This window comes from Podarcis bocagei, assembly GCF_964188305.1.
Source record: "Podarcis bocagei genome assembly, chromosome: 9".
Classification (NCBI taxonomy): domain Eukaryota; kingdom Metazoa; phylum Chordata; class Lepidosauria; order Squamata; family Lacertidae; genus Podarcis; species Podarcis bocagei.
The window spans coordinates 74,785,527-74,805,836 of record NC_138134.1 but is presented as its reverse complement, the minus strand read 5'-3'; the positions used below and the strand labels follow the sequence as shown (position 1 = coordinate 74,805,836).

At 44.0% G+C, this 20,310-nt stretch overlaps 1 protein-coding gene and 1 long non-coding RNA gene across 5 annotated transcripts in view; one reads left to right on the top strand and one right to left on the bottom strand.

The window, feature by feature from the left end:
- PTPRA (protein tyrosine phosphatase receptor type A) overlaps window positions 1-10,441 on the bottom strand; it is a 140,008-nt gene extending 129,567 nt beyond the window's left edge. For both annotated transcript variants that reach the window (XM_081207028.1, XM_081207029.1), the window contains exon 1: window positions 10,010-10,441. The gene's annotated coding sequence lies outside the window, so the exon portion shown is untranslated. The remainder of the gene's footprint in view (window positions 1-10,009) is intronic.
- On the top strand, window positions 10,111-19,538 carry LOC308594392. 3 transcript variants are annotated; one of them, XR_014011423.1, is made up of 4 exons: window positions 10,111-10,248; window positions 15,406-17,180; window positions 17,562-18,524; window positions 19,181-19,533. It is a non-coding gene; the product is annotated as an uncharacterized lncRNA (long non-coding RNA). The 3 variants fall into 3 exon arrangements; XR_014011422.1 differs by having other exon boundaries at window positions 15,406-18,524; window positions 19,181-19,537; XR_014011421.1 differs by lacking the exon at window positions 10,111-10,248 and adding an exon at window positions 14,254-14,760 and having other exon boundaries at window positions 15,406-18,524; window positions 19,181-19,538.
- Window positions 19,539-20,310: the final 772 nt, after the last annotated feature.

The window sequence follows — 20,310 nt, the reverse complement described above, 5'->3', positions numbered from 1 at the left end:
GAACTGGACTTTTGCTCTGCCCAGTCAAGCACTACTAACTGGAAGTGGAGCAGGCTTCTCTACAAATGTCTGAAAGGAACAGTACATGGGAGTACATCAGCACATGTGTATGTGAACACACAGCGTGAACTAGAAGACTGTCCTCACCCCACAACAGGTTTTGCTTATGAGTGAAAACTTGATCCAAGTTAAAGAGAAAGATATGATGAGAGAGTTGTGGAGGTCAACAGCTGAGATGTGGGGAAGGGCCATAGCTCAAGAGCAGAACATCTGACTGTATGTAGAAGGCCCCAGGTTCAAATCTCAGCATCGTCTTTTGGACTGGCAGAGATTCCCTGCTCGAAATCTTGGAGAGCTGCTGCCAGTCTGTGTAGCATCTACCAAACTAGATGGACCCAACAGTCTGACTCAGCATAAGGCAGCTGCTTGTGTGCCAAAAAGAATGATGGAAAATGCGAAGCCATAACTAAATCTAGTTTTGTCACTTCTGTGACCAACTAGATTCCTAGCCCATCACTCTTACACACTTATGCAGTTTTGCCCTTGGTCCAATGCCATTACCGTCTTTTTCGCTCTATAAGACACACCAGACCACAAGACGCACCTAGTTTTTGGAGGAGGAAAACAAGAAAAAAAATATTCTGAATCTCAGAAGCCAGAACAGCAAGAGGGATCACTGCACAGTGAAAGCAGCAATCCCTCTTGCTGTTCTGGATTCTGAAATAGCTGCGCAGCCTGCATTCACTCCATAAGACGCACACACATTTCCCCTTACTTTTTAGGAGGGAAAAAGTGAGTCTTATAGAGCAAAAAATACGGTATATTGCAAAAAGGTAGTGTTCTTAACCACCAAAAGAATCTAGTAATTCCAAAACTTAGTTTGTAGTGCATGTTTTGTTTCTATTGCCTACTGTGTCTTTCATTTCCATACCTATGCATAGGTACCATATATATTGGTCATACAATGATAGGACCTTTCCAGGAATTTCGAGGCAACCTCCACAATTAACTGTAATAAAAAGCAACACAAGAGGAAAACCCCTTACGCATTTCCACAAGCGAGGTCATTGTTTCCTTTATAAAGCTAAGGCTTGTTCTCAACCAAGTTTCACTTTCAAGGTGGTGGTTTGGATGAATAACAAATGATAGTCCATTTCAGCAGCTTTCGAAATAGCATGGAATTGGCGTGTGTTATAAGTAGTTAGTCCAATAAGGTCATATTAACCATTCTGGAGCCACTGGGAACCACATAAATACAAGCTTTGTGAATGCTTCGAGAAGGTAAATTGACTGGAAGATGGGCGTCATGTGTACATGTTAGTGCAGTGAGTGCTGTACATAAATCAGGATGTGCCTCTGCAAGAGGTAGGGTAAAGAGAGAAGGAATGGTGCTCCTTTTCCTGGTTATGGGTAGGAGAGATTATGGTAAGTAATGGCAGGGAGAAAGAGATATAGTTGGAGATGGGTGGGGCCCAGATGGCTGCTGACCATACCTCTCCCTAATCCTCCATCCACATTGCAGTTATTTGGTGGACAAGCTATTGAGTTATTTCCCTGACTCTGTTTTTAAAGTGTGCTGCTATGTTTTTGCTTTTCTGGGATTTGATTGTTTCTTCTGGTGTTATATTGTTATTACCTGCCCTCCACCCTAAGGTGCCATGGTGGGTGACAACAAGTAAAACACAAAATTGAAAACAGTTTAAAACAACTTGCAATCACAGAAATATGGTGGATGCTAAAATATGCATCTCAAGCATCAAAAGCCAAGGGCAAAGAGGCGCTTATATTTTTAAAAAGTTTGTTTGTTGTATATAGGGTGCCTTTGTCATTGTTGTTGTTCTAAACCACTTAAGAGACTGGTATTAAGTAGCATTTAAATATATGAAATAGGTAAACGAACCTTAAGTAACTACTACTCACCTGCTGGGAGTAAGAATTACTTTCAGATGGCTACATAAAGAATGTGTATATTCAGGCATGCTAGTGATTTTTGTAGAATAGTAGTTTTTGTAGGCTTCTGTGCTACGGTACACAGTGGTACCTTGGTTCTCGAACGGCTTAGTTGCCGAATAAATCGGCTCCCGAAAACCACAAACCCGTAAGTGAGTGTTCCGGTTTGCAAACGTTTTTTGGAAGCCAAACATCTGCCGTGGCTTCCGCTTGAGTGCAGGAAGCTCTTGCAGCCAATCGGAAGCTGCGCCTTGGTTTTCGAACGGTTTCGGGAGTCGAACGGACTTCCAGAACGGATTACGTTCAAGAACCAAGGTACCACTGTACTAATCATATGGCTGTTGCCTATATGATGCAGCAGAGCTAGGAAACTCCAAAATATCTGGTCTATTAGAAGTTTAATGGTGGCTTTTGAGAACCTTTACACAGCCCTAAGCAGAATGCTTCTGAATTCCATTACTTACACTTACACACACACACACACACACACACACACACACACACACACTGCCCTGCTCATGGGTGAGGCAAAACTACATAGTGCAAGAATAGGGTTGAGAGACAAAGATCAATTCTGCACCTGTTGCTATATGGAAGAATCACAAAGGCAAAGCGCCTAATGGGGTAGACTCATATAGTCCTGGGCAAGATTATAGTGTAATGATTCCCATCACCCTTCCCCTCTGGATTTTCCCTTCATGTAATCTGCTTCATTTCTCCCCCAGAACATAGGGTAGCCAACATGGTGCCCTCCAGATGTTGAAGGACTAACTGCTAAAGATTCCATCATCCCTACCCACTGGCCAAGCTAACTGAGGCTGATGGGATTTGAAATCCAACAACATCTGGAGGGACACCAGTTCTCTGCCTGAAACCCTGGGAAGCCACAGCCAGTCAGTGCAGACTCTCCTGAGCTGGGTGAACCAATGGGTCTGACTCAATAAAAGGCAGTTGCATATGTTCAATAGGGTAGTATGGGCTAGGCAAGGCTTTTCTAAAGACGCCAAACCACCTTTTCCCTAAGGGATCATACTAGGCTGGAGGAATTACACTTAGCAAAGAGAGAGAAATGTTTCCATTTCTAAGCCACCCTGTCCCTAGGGCTTGGGAGAATGGTGTCAACATGAAAACACAAACATTGCATGCAGAGTTGAAAGCACACAGAAAGCTGGAAGACAGGATGAGATTTTGATGCCAGGGCAATAGCGAGGGTGTAATTTGGCAAGCCACATCTTAGAAATGTCCATGTCGGGAAACCTTACTATGGTATGTGCCTTAGAAAATCATGGTAGGTGCCTTAGAACACACATAAAGCACAGCAAACCAGCCCATCCAGTTCTTACGCTTTGGGAGATGGAAAAGAACCCAGTGTTCTTTAATCTTGCATCCCCAGATATTAGGCTACAACTCCCATCACCCCTGACCATCAGGTAACCTTTTCTAGGATGATGAGGGTCCAACAATATCTGGAAACTAAAGTTGAAGAGCACTGTTCTCATTAGCTGGTTCAAAGGGGCTTCTAAAGTGCTATCTTGTCCAGTGATTTGAAAGGGGCTTATGAAGGCCCTTGCATGCAAAAAAAAAGGTCACCTGATGTCATTCTAACATCACACTGACATCAGGTAATTGGCAGGTGAGTGCAGACTCCTACACCTGTCAAACATGGCCCAGAGAGGTGGAGGAGATAATGATCTAGCCTGTTGGCCAGATCAGGAACTATTGCCCTATACCTTTGAGGACAAGCGAACATGTTTACTCTACATTGAATGCTATGAAACCTGGCTTGTAAAAGCTACTTTGTTGGTCACCAGCGCTGAGTCCAGAGGTGCCTCCAGATGAACAGATAGGGAAGTCCCTTGTAAACTGGAAGCTGAGTTCTCCTCCCCCCCCCCATCATCAATCCATCAGTGTACCATTAGCCTGCATATGTTAGCCATTAATTTTTTTTTGAGATAGTAACGTTTGATTTATTTATTCGCAAAGCAACTATGAACTAATCAGACTGTGGATAAAATGTGAAAGACGACATCCGGTTTGCCAGGATGTGAAGAGAGATCAGCAACAACTGTATTTGATACACAAGAGTTTTTCACTGCTTAAAACTGATATACTACAGAAGCAGGGCAACTGTTTTCTCTCATTCATACAAGCAAGAACTACCCCAAGTTCCACAATCCTGACAGAGTGAGCATTTGTGTCACAATCTCTTGCAATCAGAAAGGCATTTTGCTGAAAACCATTACAGCTGTTCGTGAAGCCCTGTAGATATAAAGCGCTGGTTAAGCCACATCTACTAAGCACACTCAGAACCAAGACGTTTCCGGAAAAGACAGGGCCTTTAATGAAGTCAGAAGACACGACAGCTCGTATGTCACCACCTTGGATCTGCAATATGTCTCCAGGGGCCTAGATCTTTTCCGGAACATCAGCTTCGGAGAGAATAAGCCAGATTTCATCCTGCTATGAAACACAGCCTGCCTGAACAGCTACTTTGGGGATGAGGAGGGGCCGCATTTTCTTAATCTATGCCTTAGCCCATACTATAAATACTCCCTTTAAGGAATTAATTTAATATGAGGCCAGGAAAACAAATATCGTTATATCCACTGAGTGAAAACAACCCTCTGTGAAAAAGGTAATTCTAATTGCATATTGCATTATTAGTACCTTTCTGCCTGTTTCTCAGATACAAGCACATTCCCTTCCCTTTTCTCCCACATTCCTGTAGATGCAAACTTGTTGTGATCCATCTGAGAACAAACTGAGGGCATGTTGTTAAATACAAGCATTTTACAAAGCACAGCTGAATCTCCCCACTTTCCATTATGAAAACAGGTATGGCCTCCCAATTTTAGGCTGAATGGCTAAACTGGAATAATTTTCCCTCCTTTACATTTCACCATATAACCAGTAATCCAGTTAAAATAACATTTGCAGCCCACCTGTCCATACGCACTTAGATTATGTGTGGCAGGTCAGCAGGCCTAGAAGCAAAATAAGCCAGCTCTCCAAAGTACAGCAGCTTAACTATTTGCTGCTGGCAAGCAGGCAAGTAACTCAGGCAAGACTGAGATAATTAATGCTGGATTTTGAAGTCGTTTATTTAATTTACTTCTATGCTTCCTTTCCACAGTGAGCTGTGCCCAGGGTTGTGCATTATACTAACTATATTAGCCCATGCATCTGACTACATACCACAAAATTTGTTCTGTCTGAACTTTGAACAATTATAGCTACAACTTGCCATATGACCATCACATATGACCATCACCTGTGCTGTAACGTGTAACACACAGCCCAGTGGTAGAACATCTGCCTTGCATGCAGAAGATCTCAGGTTCAATTCCCCAGGATCTCCAGCTAGAGCTGCACGAGATCCTGGCCTGAAACCCTGGAGAACTGATGCCAATCCTGAGTCAGAAAGACCAGAGGTCCGACGTATCATAAAGCAGCTTCCTATGTTCTTACCTAGCACAAATAAACCTCTGTGCACATTTATCCCAGCAATCCGTGATATAATGAGCGCATGCTCCAATCCAAAAGGTGGTTTACTCAGCAATCAGTGCCAACCGCTTCATGTGCTACTTTAGCCTCTAAAATTGTGCCAATTGGTTTACTTGTGGAATTTAGATGCGTACACACACCTTACATCTATTCAAACAATAATTATAAAACAATTATGAATATAATTACATAAATTGGAGATACAAGCTGCTGCACCCTAAGGATGTAGGTGTATTTTAGTTTTAGCTAGCTAGGCAAATAAAGTGAACAGGTAGAAAATGAAAGCAATATTTTAGTGAACCAAGTTTAATCATCAGGTTTTAGAAACAGTAATTCAGGTTTTTTCACTATCATACATCATCATAAGAAACCCTTAATTTTGGAGAAAGTCCAAAAGGCAATGTAATTGAATGGTAATATCAGCACAACATTTTTCTACAAGGAAGTTGAGCTGAAGGCTCATTATGCCTTCTAACAGCAAACTCAGGTGGCCGAGTTCTGGCAAGAGGAAAATTTAAGTTTTGGCTGGGTGAAGCAGGATATGCAAAAGTACAACACCTTCATTAAAAACAAAAACCCCAAACCAGGCCAATGTGGACTGAGCATGCTCAGTAGCCTCCAAGCCCAAGAATGTTTTGTGTCAGATGGGAGAAACAATAAAAAAGCAAAGCACAAAGGGAAGAGTGGGGAGAAGGCAATGTGATTTGTGATGCTTGAGCCCTTTGCAGTTCATAGCATCATATAGGATAGCATGACTTTCTGAAAGCGCTTCTATTGGTGAGTTATATACCAAACATTTGTTGCAGATTCTGCTTCTACTCACTTTGAATAAAGCATGTACAGAAGCAGGGTGTAAGTTTTACAGTTAGCATCAAAGTTAGCTATCCCAAACCCATTTTTATTTCATTCATGTCCTCATAAACAGTAGTTCCTTGAAAATTCCATAATAACTCAAAGTTTATTTTGACCCTAAAGCTTCACGGCTTTCCATTCTGCAATTTCACAAAATTCAGAAAGCAGAAGGTCTGCATGGATTGAGAAGTTTCTCTGCTTTTACACACTGGAAGTTTATTTCAAATAATGGTGAATAAGAGGCAAGTGAGTCTAGGAGCTTGAGGCTGTATTGTCCCTTGCCACCAAGTTGCAGGAACAATATGCTTGAAAGGCTCCTAGTTTGTTGGTTTTTTTGTTTTTAAGTCATCCAAGCATCCAAGTAGCACTGCTATTTCCCACTAAAATTATTCTCTTTCCATCCTGGAGCTAAAGCCTTTTAACAGAGTAACAAGTTAACAATGTAACTCATAACAATATCTTGAAACACTGTATTTCACAACCCATTCTGAAAAGCCATTGATCTACAGAGAGGCATTAGTCCATCTATTGTCTCTATACTGAAAGGCAGTGGCTCTTCAGTCAGGAGACTTCCCCACTCCTGTGTATTCATCTTATGACATTTGCATGCCGTCCTACAACATAAAGGTATCTGGGTGCTTTACAATAAACAAGTACAAAAGAAGGCAAAAGATAAAACCATTAAAAATACAGAGACTGGGCCTCAGGTCTTCTGCATGCTTTTGCTCTAGCATTGACCTACAGCTCTTTCCCCACCCAAAAACATATAGATGAAAGCCAAGAGAGATGGGGAAAGTCAACAGGGAAAATGGAAACAGGGAAGGAATAAGACTGTTCACTTGAAATAAAACGCATCAGGGCAGCCAAACATCATGGATTGGCCTAGCTTTACTTTCAAGTAGGGTGCAGTCCAAGGGAACCATCTATGCATAATCTTTGTGGATCTCCATCTCTGAGGCAAATGAAACTACCCTACGGAGTTCAATGGTTTTTCACACACACACTCTACAGGGGATGGAAATAACGATGTGGCCATAAATAGGCTTGAACACAGCACATGCTCAGTGCCCCTTGAAGTTAAGGCCCCCCACTACATTTATCGTAATGTATACAGAAAGAGGGTGTGATCTTTTTGCACCTGACATTCAATGCTACAAAGATGCACTGCCAGAAACAGAGGTCTACAATAGGCAGGTCAATAACTATATCTATTCAGTCCAGAATGGGTTTTTATGTTCAGGAGGGACCAAATACTTGGAGAAGAGCACCACAAGGTGCTTATTGCACACAGTGTCTATGAGGCGGAAGGTTACCTGCTAATGTGAAGGGACTAGGGCTCAACAGCAGAGCACATTTATTGCATGCACAAGGTCCCAGGACTGATCCCTGGAAATCTCCAGCAAAAAGATCAGGTACCATGTTATCTGCTGAAGACCCTGAAAAGCTGGTGGCAAAATGAGTAGACCAGGGGTCAGCACACTTTTTCAGCAGGGGGTGGGTCCACTGTTCCTCAGACTTTGGGGGGGGGACTATATTTTGGGGGGAAATGAACGAATTCCTATGCCCCACAAATAACCCAGAGATGCATTTTAAATAAAAGGACACATTCTACTCATGTAAAAACACGCTGATTCCCGGACCATCCGCGGGCTGGATTTAGAAGGCAATTGGGCCGGATCCAGCCCCTGGGCCTTAGTTTGCCTATCCATGGAGTAGACAATACTCAAGTAGCCTGTGTTGGTACAATCCTACATTCCAACAAGGAGACAGGAAAGGGCCTGTAAACCTGAAGGGTACTTCTTCAAGCATGTGGAGGAAGAACAGAATAACTAGTCTAATAATGACCTCAGAAAGCGGAACAAAAGCCACAGCAAGGGGCATTTTCTAAACCAAGTTCCACCACTATCACCCAAATAGAGAAGTGTTATGCCAATATATCAACCACAGTGTATTGGGGGGAAGATGACATTGTAGAAGGGGATGAGGAGAGGGACACAGGCATTAAAGACTCTCCTCCATTAAACTCAGCCCTTAAACAGAGATCAATATGCATTTATTGATTCAAGCAAATGGAGACAGAGTGAGGAAGAATAACTGCTGAAGCAAGTAACATGAAGAGGGTATTCTTCTCCTGAAGTGTTCAGAGCATAACATTGTGCATGAAACCAATTAATAAGCTAAACATAATTTCTCATTTATCACATATGGAAAAAATAAGCTGCATAAATAAAAAGCAAGAGGAGGTTAAACCTGTAGCCCTATGCACACTTTCCTAGGAGTAAGCACCAGGGAGACTTCCTCCCAAGCAAGCGAACTCCCAAACCCTATTCCACAATTAAGATAGAAAGAGGGGGAGGAGCCTGGGCATCCATCCACAGGAATCTTTTTTCCAGTGGCTGGGTGAGGAAGGGGGAGGAGGAGAAGAAAGGGCAGGCCAGCTTTCGACTCTCAAAAAGAGAGGCCTGTATATTGCCTGTATGTTTTACCTCATATCTCAGCTTCCACAAATGCTAGAAACTGTGAGCTGTACCCAATGCTAGCCACACTCACAACAGACCCACTTGAACTGCATGGGCATAACTTAGGTCCACTAAGTTAGTCATGCTCATGCATTTCAATGGGTCTACTCTAAGTAAAAAGTTAGTTGAATACAACCTTAAAAAAAACACCTGTGGGTTGAACCCAATGCTAGCCGTACTCAGAACAGGCCCATTTGAAATGCATAGGAATGAATAATTTCACTTCACTGTAAGGTTCGCCATGCCCGTGCATTTCAGATGGGTCTACTGTATTCTGAGTAAAAAGTTACTAGGCTGGAAGTATTATTATTAAAAGAAAGCTGGCAACTCGTTGGGGTGGGGGCAATTTGGGGATTATAGTTCATTGGAGGGGCAATCTAGGGGGTACAGTAATAGCTCACTGGGGTGAGGGCAAACTGGTACAACACATTGGAAGGGGCAGTTTGGGGATTATGTTTTATGGGGTTGGGGAGATCTGGGAATTATAGCTTATTAGGTGGTGTGGTGGGGGTGACAGCCCGTTTCCCAAAAATGACTGAAGGGGGGGCGTTGGCTAATAACCAATCTAACTTTCCTTCAGACACCCACACAAATATATGTATATACAGTGGTACCTCGGGTTAAGTACTTAATTCGTTCCGGAGGTCCGTTCTTAACCTGAAACTGTTCTTAACCTGAAGCACTACTTTAGGTAATGGGGCCTCCTGCTGCTGCCGCGCCGCCAGAGCACGATTTCTGTTCTCACCCTGAAGCAAAGTTCTTAACCTGAAGCACTATTTCTGGGTTAGCGGTGTCTGTAACCTGAAGCGTATGTAACCTGAGGTTTCACTGTGTGTGTGTGTGTGTGTATACACACACACACACAGAGAGAGATATGTATGTATGTATCTACACACACATACATGTTCGCATCATAGGGGCCAAGGGACCTTTAGCAACCGCCCCCCCCCAAATATTTGAGGACGCCAGCCCCTTTCCCCTAGTTGATGGGCACTACCACTCAAATAGTGTGTGTACCCCCTCGTGAAGTGATTATGTGGGGGGGCCTTGCCTGGCACCGCCCCCCAGTATTTTATCCCAAGTCGGCCCCAAGCACGCCCGCGCGCGCCCTGACTGTGGGCGTGGCCAGCGGGCGTTGGGGGGCGGAGCAGGCGGCGGGATGACTCAGAGGGAGGAAGACTTACGGTTGCCAAGCGACGGAGGCCGTCGGGCGGGGGGCGGTGAGGAAGGCACGCGGGGCTGGGGGTGTCGCGCTCTCTCCCTCTTCCCCTCAGAGCCCCGAGGCGGGCAGGCTCCTCCAGTCCCGGCTGCTGCTGCTGCTGCTCCTCCCCTTCCTGAGCGGCGGCTCCCGAGCCTGCCCGCCGCCCTCGCCACCGCGGTGCCGCTCCATGCACGGCGGCGAAGGCGACTAGCCCAGCCTGAGGTAAATTCCCGGCGGCGGAGCGGCGGCTTCAGCGGACGGCAATCCTCCGGGTCCCCTCTCTCCTTCTCCTCCCGCGCTCTCCTCTTCCCCTCACGGCCGCGCCAGCTCCCTCCTCGCTCGGCTCCCTCGCCTCGCCCGCTCGCTTTGCCCGCCTTTCCTTCCCTCACAGGAGGCGGAGGAGGCCGCGGCGGCGCCGCCCCCCGCCAAGGCCCGCCCACGGGCCGCCGCTTGGAAGCAGCCCGCCGATTGGACGGCCGAGAGGACGGCGCTGGTTGGCTGCGGCGCGCCAGGGTGGCTCCTCCCACTTCCCACCTCGGGTTCGGCGGGCCTCGGTGATTTCCCCCCCGCTCCTCTTCCTGGACTGTTACTTTGGCCGCTGCTGCTGCTGCCGGGCCACGACGGGGGCTCCTTGTGATTACGATTATTGTCATGATTATTATATTACGGTTAATGTTACGCTCAGCCCCTTTGCAAGAATCGCAGCATTTTATCCATTTTATTCGTTTATTTTTCTGCTCTTGCAGAAGCAGAATTGGGGCTCATTATTCTTACGTTAACGTTATATAAGATATTATTAATACTAAATAAAAGGTAAAGGGACCCCTGACCATTAGGTCCAGTCGTGCCTGACTCTGGGGTTGCGGCGCTCTTCTCGTTTTATTGGCCAAGGGAGCCGGCATACAGCTTCTGGGTCATGTAGCCAGCATGACTAAACCGCTTCTGGCGAACCAGAGCAGCGCACGGAAACGCAGTTTACCTTCCCACCAGAGCGGTACCTATTTATCTACTTGCACTTCGACGTGCTTTCGAACTGCTAGGTTGACAGGAGCAGGGACTGAGCAACGGGAGCTCATCCCATCGCGGGGATTCAAACCACCGACCTTCTGATCGGCAAGTCCTAGGCTCTGTGGTTTAACCCACAGAGCCACCCGCGTCCCTTATTACTAAATAGTATTGTTATTAATACTGACATTATGATCATGCAACCCCTATGTCGGAATCACAGCATTGCACAAGGCCCACTTTCTTGCTTGCAGAAGCAGCCGAATTGGGCTCATTTTTCTTATTATAGCATTATATAATTATTTAATATGTTGATACTACTAAATGATATTAATATTATCACACACACCCTTTGTAGGAATCACAGCATTGCGCAAGGCCCACTTTTTTGGTTTATTTTTCTACTTCAGCAGCAGTACAGTGGGGGCTCGTTATTTTTATTATATTATTACTGCATTATTTTAATGAAGGATTTTTTGCTAGTTAAGGAAGCTTTAGGTTGCAAGCTATGCAGCCAGATTATCCCTGTTTTACCTAGCTCTCGGTCTGTCTAGATTCACTAATTCTGTCATAGTTACAGCTGGAGGCAGCCATGCTTCCGATGTTCCATAAGCAGTCTGGACCATACACAACAGAGCTCCCTCTCTACTAGCCATACAGAGTTCAGGTGACAAACATAAAGGAAACTGTTGCTCCTGGAGAGCGTCGTTTGCAAGCACAACATCCGGCCTGCTTTAGAGTTCCCCAAATGTATCTGGACAGAACTGTGGGCTGTGTGTAACGCTGGCCTCATTCAGCGCATGGACTCTTGCTTGTTAGTCTCTCACCCCTCACCCACCCACTAGGAAATGAATTTCAGCTGCATGAATGCAACCCCCACCCACTAATGAGACATGCCAGAGCAGAATGTACACTCTCTGGAAGCCATCAGTGTTGTAGGACATGCCCTGTGCATGCACGAAACTTTCCTTCATCAATAAGATTCCTTCATCAATATTTTCTGAGAATCCTCCAGAAAAACAATCTCTCAAAGGACCTGGTGATGGCATTTTACCATTGCACTGTGGAGAGTGTATTAACTTATGGTCTGTGTGTGTGGTTTGGGAGCTGCACGGTCAGGGAGAAAACAATGCTGTCCAGGGTTGTAAAGACTGGAAGAGAATAATTGGGTGCACTCTTCCCACCTTAGATCAAATCTATGCTGTCAGGTGCCATAAGAAAGCTGCAGAGATAGTGCAGGATAGTGCACACCCCGGAAATGATCTCTTTCAGCTTCTGCCTTCTGGAAGAAGGTATAGGGTTACAGTGGTACCTCGCAAGACAAATGCCTCGCAAGACAAAAAACGCGCAAGACGAAAGAGTTTTTCGTTTTTTGAGTCGCTTCGCAAGACAAATTTCCCTATGGGCTTGCTTCGCAAGACGAAAAACAAAAACGTCTTGCAAGTTTGTTTCCTTTTCCTTAAAACCGTTAATACCCTATGGGAAACCGTGCTTCGCAAGACGAAAAATTCGCAAGACAAAAAAACTCGCAGAACGAATTAATTTCATCTTGCAAGGCACCACTGTATAAAGGCCAGGACTAGCCGCCTGAGAAACAGTTTCTACGCAAATGCAATTCTGGTTCTAAATGCAGCATAAGGAGTCTCTATAGTATATTGTATTTTAAAATGGTGTTTCAGAGTTTTTAGGGGGTGTTGAATGTTTTATGTAGTTTTTCAATTTCATTGTTCTGTATGGGACAATGACAATAAAGATATCGTATATCATGCAACAGTCACTGAAGATTATTCAGCTGCCAGGACCTGCTTGGTTCCCATACCATCTGTACCTGAACCACAGCTGTGTTGACTGGGACTGATGAGACTTGCATCCCAAAGCTTCTGCTCCTCCCTCTTCATTCCTCGACTGGTCCTGGGAGCCAGTGGAGCAGGAGAGGTGCGGCAGGAGGTGGAGGCATAGAAGCTCCTGGTTCTACACCGGCCTGACCTCTCTCTCTCCTCCTGCACCTGTTCTTCACTCTCCAGTCCTGCAGCTTCTCTTGCCTCTGACTCTTGGCTCTTACAGGCTCCCCCAGATCATTGTTCCCTTCTTCCAAGTCAGTCCCAACCACCTTTCTCCCAGTGCCCCCTCATCAGAATCCACCCACCACTGCTCAGTGTCCACTCAGTCCCTGACACCAGCTCTCAGACACCTCATGGCCAAAGTAGCTCTGACACCAGTCACATTGGTCTTTGCAAACTTTGCCTCCTCACCCCATCCTCTACTAACATAGGAACAGTGGGGAGCAAAGGGTTAAATCCCCTCTTGCACATCCGCTGGTGCTGATCAAGATTAACACCCACCCACCACAGCTGCTATATGGTTAAAAAAACAACAGAAGAGAACTGCTCACATGATTCTCATCATGCCTAGTTTGGCCACCCGTTTTTTTGCCACTCCGCTCTTAGAATCCAGATACAAATCCACATGATACGTCTGTAACCCCGACAGCAGACTCAAGCTCACCCCCAGGAAACCTGCTGATGTTGCTGCGGCATTATCGCCTTGCAACACCATGTGATGACCAGCCACAGAAGCAGAAGTGGCAGCATGTGATAAAGGCAGCCCCGGAGGGTATCTTGCACTGCCAGCACTGTGGCAATTTCGCGAAGGGGAAGGGACTAAAGGTCAGCACTTCGGTGGTTGCCTAAAGCTGTTAGAGGTCATCAGGCGAGCCTTCCCCAAGCTGGTGCCCACCAGAAGTTTTGAACTCCGGCTCACATCTGCCCAAGCGAGCATGGCCAGTGGCCAGGGATGAGGGGAGCGGTTGCATCCCATCTGTGGAATCATGTGACTGATAGTCCACCTGACCTTGGGTTATAAAGCTTCTCATTAAAATTTCCTATACTTTTGTTTTTGTCAGGGCGCCTTTAAAGCCACAGCCTAAAATCAGTTTTGGAAACTCCAACATTTTGGTAATTTGTTACTATAAATTGTTGCAAAGTTTGGGATTCAAAATGACCCAGTGAAATTTGCACATTTCACCAGTGGTGGCGTAGCGGTCAGAGTGTCAGAACAGGTCCTGGGGGAGCAGGGTTCGAATCCCCACTCAGCAGTGAAGCTCACTGCATGAGCTTGGGCCAGTCACTCACTCTCAAGCTAACCTACCTCACAGAGTTGTTGCGGGGATTAAATGAGGAGAGGGAGAACCTTGAGCTCCGTGGGAGATAAACGCAAATGCAATGCAGTATATGAAACCAGTTAGTGGAAGTAGTCTGCAAACAGAATAATAGTAGATGGCGCAGAGTGCATCTGACGTGGAAAATATTTCCATTAAGGTTTTCTCCTCTTTCTTTCTTTCAAAAATAATATGTGGAGCTCAGCATTTTGGCCTAACTGTTGCAATGTTATACACCAAAACTCACCACCCTCCTCTGCTATTCAGCCTTTACTGAGGTGCTAATACGGCACTCGGCTGTCTCTCTATTGAAGGTTCTAGGACAAAACATTACTCCCACCTCCACCTGTCTTTGCCCATAAGCAGAAATACTTGTATGCATCATTTTAATCCCATGCAAAGTAGGGGGTGCATTAGTATTTACAATAGTTTATTTTTTAAAATGATGAAGCTGGCCTATGCTCTCATGGTGGAATTGCAACAGAAGCAACACGCTATTGAACAAAGACAGTGCATACAAAAACAGCATACACAGCAGGCTTGCAGACCATGTGGCATTGCCTCAACGGAAGGTTATTATAATTTACAACTAAATAAAAGGCAGATAAAATTAACGGAAATGTTAATACAGTGGTACCTCGCAAGACAAATGCCTCGCAAGACGAAAAACACGCAAGACGAAAGAGTTTTCTGTTTTTTGAGTCGTTCCGCAAGACGAATTTCCCTATGGGCTTGCTTTGCAAGACGAAACATCTTGCAAGTTCTTGCGAGTTTGTTTCCTTTTTCTTAAAGCCGCTAAGCCGTTAAGCTGTTAATAGCCGCTAAGCCGCTAATAGCCGTGCTTCGCAAGACGAAAAAACCGCAAGACGAAGAGACTTGCGGAACGGATTAATTTCGTCTTGCGAGGCACCACTGTATTCATACGCTGTGTCCAAAAAAAATATCTGTTGCATCTGCTTGGCCACTGTGAGTACAGAATACTGGACTAGATTGGCCTCTGGTCTGATGGGGCAGGACTCTTCTTTTGTTCGTAGTAGTTAGAGGAGTGCATCAGTGTCAAAGTCCCAGAGCTATTAAATGATTAAAACATTTCTGGAAGCAGCTTCAGAACTGAGCTTGTGTATATACATATTTATAAAAGTTACCAGTGATGGCTTATGTGGTTTCTGGAAGAGAACTGCATTAAAATAATAATAATGCTGTCTCTTTTCTTCTAGTAACTGAGGCATCACCAACACAGAAATTCATTGCCCCAAGTAATCTGAAAACGTCGATACAGAAGATCAGCTTGGACTTTCCAAAAAACAAACAAACAAAAAAACACCTTACATGAGTCCAGTGGAATTTATCTGGATGTAAAGATGTGAAAGCCTTCAGGGTGGGGAAAGAGAATTATTATTATTTTTTGAATATATTTTTTTAAATATTTTTTTGGAATGAGTTTAATGTTTTTTTTAAGATCAGGTTTAACTTCCTCAAAATGTGCAGTATGAAGATTTTTATGCAGTACAATATACCATTTTCCCCATAGGAATCTGGTTAGCCACTGTGAGAACAGGAGAACAGGCCACTGGCTCTGGCTTGACCAGCACACTTATGGTGCTTATGTACATAAGGAAAGCAAGCTCAAGCACAAATCATCAAGACAGATATAACTCAAGCACAGTCTATGCAGATTCTGGTTTTCTAGAAAACTCGCAGCTCCTCACTGATGTCTGCGGCAGCTCTGTCTGTCTTGCCCTCCCCAGAAATACCTCCCCTGTCCCAGCCAGATCCAGAAGCAGAACAGGGCAACACATGATGTTCCTGACTGTGACTTTCCCCCACATCTCTCCAGTTTGTGACATCATTCTTACGGCTGCATGAAGATATATTGCATCATATTAATGGGAAAGGTGAATCTGCTACCGTCAAACCAATCATACCACAAAGAACCCAGTCTGTAAAATCAACATGATTTTATGGGCGGGGGGGGGGGGGGGCGACGATGATGACCCATGAATCCCTCCCATCCTCTGGAATTGAAGTGGAAACCTCTTGGCCCCTTCTGCCACCTAGTGTCAGGACAGAGAATTGCATGAATGCATGTAGAATTTGTACAGTATATAAAACCCCACCTTTCCTACCACATGGCAAACACCAAACTGATGCAACAGTACAATTAAAGATAGGATTTCAAAACATATATATTAAAAACCTTTAAGAACATACTAAACAGTAACATACTCTCGGAGGGGATAATTTCGTGGATGCCAGATACAGCATCTTTCAGCCAAAAACAGAATGAGTGAATAGGAACATTGTTAAATAAAAAACCAAATAGATGTCACTGGTATTCTATCTCTTGTTAGCCAATTTTAATTCATCTTTTTAATGTTACGTTTAATGTTATGTTTTTATATATGTTGGAAGGGTATTATGATGGAATAGGACAGCCCTATTTTCATCGGAGAAATGTTGGTGGGTATGTCGCCTAAGGCCAGCCAGTGAGTTCATGGCAGAGGTAAGATTTGAACTGTGCTGCCTGATCACTCTTGCTTCGCTCCTTCCCCTGGGAGCAGGGAAGATAAGCAAACTAGGAAGCCTTGGCTTCCCCTTATGTCTGAACCAGGGACCATGGTTTGTTGCTTCCTGTCAAACACAAGATCAGCAAGGCAGCAACAAACCAGGTTGGCTCGCAGCTGTGGCTTGCACTAAGAGGGCTGTTGATTGGGCAGTGTGCCCAAGCACACTGTTCCTCAGTAAACCAAGATAAGTCACAGAGCATGGATTAGCGTTGCACGCAAACGAGCTGATGGCTTCACATGCATTGATTTTTTTTTTAAAAAAAGTATAAAAAAACCCCTTCCTCTATCTGATCTGCCACATTCTTCTATGAGGAGTTTCCATTTCACTCAGGTCATCAGAGCAAACTCAGCTACCACTCAAGAACAAACTCTGGATGCATTTCCAAGACAAACTGAACCTCGGACCACAGGCTGGAGAGGAAAAGGTAATTAGTACCTTGTTTGCAGAAGTAATTAGCAGTTTACTGAACTGCCGGTCTCTTTGCTAGGATTGCCAGATCAAAATATCAAAAACACAACACTGCAGCAGTACAGCATGTTATTGTTTTTCTGATCTAAAGAGTTCAAAGGGGTCATTGTGTTTCTCAAATAAGGAGCCATCCATTATGTGGAACTGTAAAATTATGGAGTAAAGAAGAACGTTCCAAAATTTAGGACACCCTTTGCCATCCTGAGGGCCCCCAAATGTTCTGGAGCTGTAGTCTAAAACATTTGGAGGGCCCCTGGTTGGCAACAGCTGATGTAGGAAGGTTCTTAAAATGCAAAGCATCTTACAGCTGTTTTTCCACTTTTTTGAACATTCTTAGTGGCTCTTCCTCAAAAGCTTGGCCGTCACTGCCACACCAGACAAATCCTTGAATTAAAAGAAGACTTTGCTACTGTGCATATGCAAAAATCATCCTCGGGTGACATCTGCTTCCTTCATCGGGTAGCTTGGTGCACTTGCGATTTCTGAGTACTCCCCAGAGCTGAATGAAAAAGAACAGCCCAAGAGAGCACCCAGGCACACACGGCCTTCAGTGGAAACTGGGAATGCGCCATATTTTTGCAGTGCTTGAAAACAGGTCCTCCCAGAAGAAGACAAAAGCTATGTCTGCTTACTCTGGATCCAGTGAGCTCCCAGTGATGGTTTCTGAAGCCATGTGGACACAACAGGAGGCACAATCCATTTCAATCCTGTTTTTTATATATATAGAAATACTGTGTTCTGGTGCTTTCCCCCACCCCTCAGTTTGAAATGTGGAGAGGGGAAAGGACCGCAGTGCATTTTAAGCCAGTAATGTGTACACAGCCAAAGTCCGGAAACCACAGAAGGGCTGTGATAGCTTGATTCACTTTTCCGTTTTCATACTCCTATGTTGTTGTCCGACTCTTCGTGACCCCCTGGACCAGAGCACGCCAGGCACTCCTGTCTTCCACTGCCTCCTGCAGTCTGGTCGCTCCGAGAACACTGTCCCACCATCTCGTCCTCTGTCGTCCCCTTCTCCTTGTGCCCTCCATCTTTCCCAACATCAGGGTCTTTTCCAGGGAGTCTTCTCTTCTCATGAGGTGGCCAAAGTATTGGAGCCTCAGCTTCAGGATCTGTCCTTCCAGTGAGCACTCAGGGCTAATTTCCTTCAGAATGGAGAGGTTTGATCTTCTTGCAGCCCATGGGACTCTCCAGAGTCTCCTCCAGCACCAGAATTCAAAATTCAAAGCAGCAGGAAGGCTCTCCCCTCCTCCTCACTTTCTGACACTGGGTGAGCTCAGCCTACCTCGCAGGGTTGTAAGTTTACATTTTTGTACCCTCCTTCCCCCACCCTTCTGCCTATTATTATATGCCACCAATCTGACTGCATTGCTCCAGCCACTCTGGGCAGATTCCAGCCAAATATAAAAACACACTGAGACATCAAACATTAAAAACTTCCCTAAATAGGGCTGCCTTCCGATATCTTCTAAAAGTCAGATAATTGTTTATTTCCTTGACATCAGCTGGGAGGGCGTTCCACAGGGTGGGCGCCACCACCAAGGAGGCCCTCTGCCTGGTTCCCTGTAACTTCACATCTCGCAGGGAGGGAACTGCCAGAAGGCCTTCAGCGCTGGATCCTAGTGTTGTAATTTTGTTGTTGATGATACGGTCCTGTATATTGGGCTTCATATGAGTTTGTAAATTTTGTACGTTGATTTTTTATTTGTATATTCATTTTCTGTTTATTTTTATTATTTTGTTCCCTGCTCTGTGATTAAAAATATTCAAGGACAAGCTGGCTATAAATATTGTAAGTAAATAAAATACATTAAGCCCAGACTGAATTGATTCTCGTGGAAGTCATGTCTAATAGTAAGTCCCCAGTAGTTCGATCTCCCTAGAAGTTTCTGCATTCTTCTGCTCCAACAACTTTTATAATTCTTTTTTAAAAAAATAAATAAATTACATTTTCAGTTTTACAACAATTATACAAATTCAATAAAGTCAACCCATCAAATCGGCTTACTTCCCACCCCCTCTGGTTTCTTACATTTTGTCTTTATTACTGCATATTCTAATTATTACCTTACAGTATTTATTTATTTTTTCCTTTTAAAGTTCCCTTTCATTTATATCTTCACTGTTCATTCTATGTTAATCCTGCTAAAGTACTGAGTTGTTACTAATAACTTCTCAGGGGCAACTTTTAAAATTATTATTATTACTATTAAAGTTTTTATTTATACTTTTCAAATTAATACATTTCATTAATTTTACAATCATTTAAACATTTCAAAATTTGACTTCCTTCCCCCTCTTTCTGCGGTTCCTTAGATTTATTTTTTATATTTTCTGCATATTCCAAATTAACTTTACTTACTCATTTATTCATCTACTTTAAATATATATTCTTATAAAACTGAAAGTTATTACAGTAATCCTGCCAGTGTTCTTTTCTGTTTACAGTTTGTTTGTAAATATTCAATAAACCATTTCCATCCTTTTTTTTTGGTAAAAAGTTTGCTATCTTGATTTCTTATTCTTCCGGTAAGTTTCACCATTTCTGCATATTCCATAAGTTTTTGTATCCATTCTTCCTTTGCTGAGACTTCTGCTTCTTTCCATTTTTGGGCAAGTAACATTCTTGCTGCTGTAGTAGCAAACATAAATAAATATCTATACAGTTTAGGAAGTTCTGTCCCTATAATTCCCAAAAGAAAAGCTTCTGGTGTTTTTTTTTACAAAGATTATTTTGAACATCCTTTTCAATTCATTATATATCATTTCCTAGCAACTTTTATAATTCTACCCAGCTTGGCCTGATTTAGAAATTGAGGAGGAGGAAGATTTTTATTTTTTTTAAAGCTAGGTTAGCAAAATCCACTAGTGTGGCCGCCTGCTCTTTTGAGGAGGACAGTCCTCTGTTGGAGAAAGGAAATCGCAAGGAGGTAGAGCTTTGATGCTGCCAACACACAGCCATTTCTAGGGCATCAGACAAAGGGGCCACCCAGTCACAATCTTCCCTTCTATGCTGATACACATTGCATTGCATTTCTAGTCCTGATTTCTAAGTTTATACTGATGCGTATAAATTAGCAGCTGTC